The sequence below is a fragment of the Bactrocera dorsalis genome, chromosome 1 (genome assembly GCF_023373825.1).
Source record: "Bactrocera dorsalis isolate Fly_Bdor chromosome 1, ASM2337382v1, whole genome shotgun sequence".
Lineage (NCBI taxonomy): Eukaryota > Metazoa > Arthropoda > Insecta > Diptera > Tephritidae > Bactrocera > Bactrocera dorsalis.
Window position 1 is genome coordinate 86,611,931 of NC_064303.1, and position 6,407 is coordinate 86,618,337.

At 39.2% G+C, this 6,407-nt stretch overlaps 1 protein-coding gene across 5 annotated transcripts in view; it reads left to right on the plus strand.

The window, feature by feature from the left end:
• The first annotated feature begins 2,370 nt into the window (after positions 1–2,370).
• The window catches only part of LOC105223898 (ankyrin-3), a 37,874-nt gene continuing 33,837 nt past the window's right edge, over positions 2,371–6,407 (plus strand). Inside the window, exons 1-2 of one of the 5 annotated variants that reach the window (XM_049446547.1) lie at positions 2,376–2,565; positions 4,314–4,567. The gene's annotated coding sequence lies outside the window, so the exon portion shown is untranslated. Of the gene's footprint in view, positions 2,566–4,313; positions 4,568–6,407 lie in introns of all 5 variants that reach the window. The other 4 variants (XM_049446548.1, XM_049446544.1, XM_049446549.1 and 1 more) reach the window with 4 other exon arrangements.

Consider the following 6,407-nt stretch of genomic DNA (forward strand, 5'->3'; position numbering starts at 1 on the left):
GTCAACAACTCGGTATAAGGGAACTGTGGGACGACATTTCAAACTCCTTACGTACAGCTGCAACCGAAACCATTGGTTTTCGGAAAGTGCAAAAGAACAGCTGGTACGACGAGGAGTGCCGTGTCGCAGCGGAGAGAAAACAGGCTGCCTACCTCGCAACGTTACGATCGACCACAACACGTGCGGGATGGGATAGATACCGAGAGTTGAAGAGGGAAGCGAGACGCATTTGCAGACAGAAGAAGAAAGAGGCCGAAATGCGTGAGTACAAACAGCTTGATAAGCTGGCCGACAGGGGTAATGGTCGAAAATTCTACGAAAAAATGCGGCGACTTACAGAAGGTTTCAAGACCGGAGCATACTCCTGTAGAACCACCAAAGGTGATCTAGTTACCGATGCCCAGAGCATACTTAGACTATGGAGGGAACACTTCTCCAGCCTGCTGAATGGCAGTGAACGCATAACAGCAGGAGAAGGCGAACCCGATTCCCCAATCGATGACGATGGAGCAGACGTTCCATTACCCGGCCATGAAGAAGTTCGAATAGCAATTGCCCGCCTAAAGAACAACAAAGCGGCAGGGGCCGACGGATTGCCGGCCGAGCTATTCAAACACGGCGGCGAAGAACTGATAAGGAACATGCATCAGCTTCTTTGTAAAATATGGTCGGACGAAAGTATGCCCAACGATTGGAATTTAAGTGTGCTATGCCCAATCCATAAAAAAGGAGACCCCACAATCTGCGCCAACTACCGTGGGATTAGCCTCCTCAACATTGCATATAAGGTTCTATCGAGCGTATTGTGTGAAAGATTAAAGCCTACCGTCAACAAACTGATTGGACCTTATCAGTGTGGCATCAGACCTGGCAAATCAACAACCGACCAGATATTCACCATGCGCCAAATCTTGGAAAAGACCCGTGAAAGGAGAATCGACACTCACCACCTATTCGTCGATTTCAAAGCTGCTTTCGACAGCACGAAAAGGAGCTGCCTTTATGCCGCGATGTCTGAATTTGGTATCCCCGCAAAACTAATACGGCTGTGTAAACTGACGCTGACCAACACGAAAAGCTCCGTCAGGATCGGGAAGAACCTCTCCGAGCCGTTCGATACCAAACGAGGTTTCAGACAAGGCGACTCCCTATCGTGCGACTTTTTCAATCTGCTGCTGGAGAAAATTATTCGAGCTGCAGAACTGAATCGAGCAGGTACAATCTTTTATAAGAGTGTACAGCTGCTGGCGTATGCCGATGATATTGACATCATCGGCCTCAACACCCGCGCCGTTAGTTCTGCTTTCTCCAGGCTGGACAAGGAAGCAAAACGAATGGGTCTGGCAGTGAACGAGGGCAAGACGAAATATCTCCTGTCATCAAACAAACAGTCGTCGCACTCGCGACTTGGCACTCACGTCACTGTTGACAGTCATAACTTTGAAGTTGTAGATAATTTCGTCTATCTTGGAACCAGCGTAAACACCACCAACAATGTCAGCCTAGAAATCCAACGCAGGATAACTCTTGCCAACAGGTGCTACTTCGGACTGAGTAGGCAATTGAGAAGCAAAGTCCTCTCTCGACAGACAAAAACCAAACTCTATAAGTCTCTCATAATTCCCGTCCTGCTATATGGTGCAGAGGCTTGGACGATGACAGCAGCGGATGAGTCGACGTTGCGAGTTTTCGAGAGAAAAATTCTGCGAAAGATTTATGGTCCTTTGCGCGTTGGCCACGGCGAATATCGCATTCGATGGAACGATGAGCTGTACGAGATATACGACGACATTGACATAGTTCAGCGAATTAAAAGACAGCGGCTACGCTGGCTAGGTCATGTTGTCCGGATGGATGAAAACACTCCAGCTCTGAAAGTATTCGACGCAGTACCCGCCGGGGGAAGCAGAGGAAGAGGAAGACCTCCACTCCGTTGGAAGGACCAAGTGGAGAAGGACCTGGCTTCGCTTGGAATATCCAATTGGCGCCACGTAGCGAAGAGAAGAAACGACTGGCGCGCGGTTGTTAACTCGGCTATAATCGCGTAAGCGGTGTCTACGCCAATTAAGAAGAAGAAGAACATAAAATGTCGTATACCAAGTTTGGTTGGAATCCGTCGGGCGGATCTCGAGATACGTGTTTTTACCTAAGAGTGCACGTGGCTACGTCCATCGTTCAATTTTGAGTCCGGCTCCTTTAAAACAATCTCATGTCATATACACGCAATTTAAATGAAAGCTCTTATTATTACATATTATCAACGAATGGCACGCGAATCAACGCCACGTCCGCTAACCTTAAAACAACAACAACAATTTACATATACTGATAAACGGTGTGAACGTGGAAAACTAAAACAGACTTCACGTCTACCGCAAACGACTGTGGTCACGCGGCTATCCACGTGACATATTGTGGTTGGTTTAAGATTTGATTAGTTTATGAATAAAGTTTAGTTGTAAAGTGGTACTCAAGAGTTGAAGTCACATTTCGACTAACTTTTGGATAATTTCAATAAAGAAGATCGGATGCAAAATTGAACTCTCACAAAAGAAACAAAATCAGGTAATTGTGCAAAATGTATATGTTTTCAAATGTAAAATTAATTAAAACGCCATATTTTGATGACCAAAAGATTTTGGTACTTTCGCAACAAATTCGGTGAGCATATTGGTACCAAAAGGTTTTCTCAATTGACAACACTATTCGTCCTATGCAGCCATTAATTGTATTCAAGCGGGTATTAAATTAGATTAGTCCTTCTTAACACCCAACAGAAGTGGTTCGTTTACACCGTAGCCAAATTTTATATACTACATTTGCATGTTTGAATTTGATAGCATACATATCGTCACTTAAAATGCAAAACAACGTATCATCGAAAAATTCGAAATTGAGTTTTTTATTTAACAATTCACTATATCATATTATATGTATATGTATATTATTTAAGGTTCCCCTTTCCAACATATCCAATTTATAACCATTTTATAATCAAAACACACATTTTGTTTCAATATTAGTGGTTTCTGTTATTTCGTTTTTTCTTGACTACTAAAGTTATGAAAAATGACGTTACATTATATTGCAGTTTAGGTACCGATATGTATGTACATAATTATATAGTTAAAATAGCTTAACCCACCCATAGTGGTCTTACGTAAAGAAAAGGTTACAATATATTATGAAATTCTGTTGCTCAATCAGATTAGAGTAAATATCGCCTAGACTCCTTATACTGCCGTCTGTAAAAACTCAAACATTTTCGCTAATATTCTCTTATACATATAAGTATGTTCTTTGCAGGTACTTCCCCTATACCTATACAACTTTCAACTCATATGCATGTATGTAGAAACAACAATCTAGTAAACTTGCAAAACAAAACAAAAAAACAAAACACAAGTAAAACGTTACATTCGGTTGAACAAAAGCGATAACGTCCTTCACAAATAAAAAAGTTTCTGTAAAACCATTTGATTTTGGTCGTTCAGTTTGTACGTCAGCTATATACAGTGTAATCCGGTTATAATGGACTCCACGGGACCATGTCAAATTGTCCATTATAACCGAGTGTCCATCTAATCAGAATATAAAATTTTTAACTCAAAAAGTAAATTCAATGTGTTTTTTTATTCAAGCAATAAAGTTTATGAATAAAAATACAAAATTAAGAAAATAATAAGTTTTATTAAGTCTTTTGAAAAAAGTCAGTGATTTTCTTTGGGGTGAATGCCTTATTGGCAAAATCTTTTTGTAGTTTGATTTCGAGTTTATTGAGCAAATTGATTGCATTTGAACAATGAAAAGCCAACGAACGTCACTTTCAGCCCACCGCAGAAGTTGTTTGACTTCTTTGACTTATTTCCAAGAAAAAAAATGAACATTTTCTGCTGCAGAGACTGATTGTGTCTCTTGATCGAATTTGGGGAAGTACAAAATTTTGCTTATTGCCAACTGATTGCCAAGTTTATTTTGAAATATGATTTTGAAAGCTTCGGTTATAATGGACAAAATCCGATTTTATTGTCTATTATAACCGGAGTCCATTATAACCGAGTCTATTTTAACCGAGTTTTTTACATATGTTTGAACTGGGACTTGACAAAGAGGTACATAATAACAGAGTTTCCATCTTAAGCGAGTCCATTATAAATGGATTACACTGTACTTATGTATGTATATGCTATAGTGGTCTTCTTTGGGAGAAAAATACTTGACTGATTAACCGAGAGACTAGTTCGCGTATACATAGATAGATGGACATGTTTAAATCGACTCAGCTCATTTAATCATTTACTTATACTTTATAGCGTCTCCGATGTTTCATTCTGGATGTTACAAACTTCGTGGCGAACTTAATATACTCTGTTCAGCGCTTAATTAAAGTACATAGCCTCGACTGTCGTTACCAGAGATAAGGTAGAATTTATCAGGCAATCGCTAATACCGCAAAAAGACCAAATAATGCACGTAGTAACACTGTATATTTCCGAAAACGATCAGATAGTCGCGCGTTTTCGTGATTTTAACACGATATCATCTTAAAAAATCTGTATATTTACAGGTATGGTTGTAAAAATTATTTTATTTAAGCTGCATTTAATTTATTTTGTAGAAAATTGTATATTTAACGTGAAATTCATGTCATAATTGTAATACAGCCCAGTTTGACTCGTAAACATTATGGCGATGGATTTCAAATCATTTGATTAGAGTTCAATAAAATATACGCGATTGCTCGAGCAGTTCTATAACTAGTGACGAGATTTTTATCTCCACAACAAACCAAAATATGGGTGTGTCAAAGTATCCCATCCATAAGTAGTACGCACGCGGAATAGCTTTAAAATAAAAATATTTATATATTACTTTATTTACCGTTCGTAAGTGCTTCCTTATCAAACATTTCTGAAGAGCCCACTTCAGCGTCAAATTAATGTTGACAACTGATTTCTTGGAAATATTTCAATAAACAATATTTTGTTTTCAATAAGTGTGCAAAACGGCAATCTTGAAATTCGTATAAATAATTCATCTAATTTTAAATGTAATATACCTTGTACTCAAGATCACATTTCTCTGAAACGAAAATCGCTTTAAACTGATTTCTTGCGATGGGTACAATATTAGCTGCTCAAAGACTTCAACAGCACTCAGAAGAAATACGAAGTCTGTATGTGTTGCGACTATCACACCTTCCAGTGCTTATTTTAGGTTACCTTATCCCCGTTGTTTGGTCTACTGCTTGATAGATTGTTGGTTCGATACCTGTCAAAACGATCCCTGCTTTCATAATAGAGGGGTTTTGACTAAAAGCGGCCACAACTATTTTGTTTGGCCCGACAATTGTTCTGTTTTGACAGTTATCTGCGAGCCCCTCTTCGGCGCGGAAACCGAGCTAAACAATAAGCAAAGGTGTAACTGAGAAATTGGTGCTTCCATTCAAGTACCTCTTCAATTACAAATAATAATTAAATTTATTTGTGTCTGCGAGTCTTATGTACTCCTATTTTCATTTAAATAGCCACAACTCATTGATAGATCAATCAGTTCTATTCACAACGCCAGTGATTAGTAGAAAACATGAGGACCCTCTCTATTTTATCGGTTGTGTTGTGCAGTTTTTTGCTGTTGCAAGTTGCTTCAGCTATTCCTGTCGCCGAAGCTGAATTAAATGGTCCAGCTCAGGTTCAGCAACCTGAAGATCCCGAAATAGTGAAAAATAAGAACGGCGACATAACGATCGATGCCTCGATTCAATCCAATGCTTATGTCGAAATTCCTGAGTCAGTGGCAGAAAATTTCTTGAAAGCCATGTTTGAAGCGTTTCAAAAAATGCAGATTTCCGGCGAAACCACAGTCCACAGCCAGGTTCATGTACCTGATGTAAAACCGATCAACGTACAGGAAGGTCCTAAACCAGAGGCTCGTGCCTTTTGTAATTTACTCCTTTGCAACTCCCGCTGCTTCTCTCGTGGCTACCGTGGAGGGTTCTGTAACATATATTCCTCCTGTATTTGCTTTCTTTAGCGTTTATGTAATAAAAAAATAACATTAAATGTACAATAAAAACGTTATTTTTTATTCAAATAGAGTCTAGCTATAGTTAGCGGGCCTGAAAGTGCCAACGTACTTGTTTTAATAAAAAGATTATTCAGGGCACTAAGTATACGCTTTAAATTCCATTAAATACGAAATTCAAACTCTCAGCTTTTGGTTTTTGTAAGAAATCGACTCATCCACTTGTTCTCGTAAAAGATTCGTACTTTGGCCTGACCGAGATATCACCACAAACAAAAAATATCTAAGTAAGTGGGTAGGTAGGTGCTTCCCGTCATTTTGATGCCCAATGAAGCAACTTATATTCACTATGCTTTTTATATTATACAGCCATTGAAGCTTTG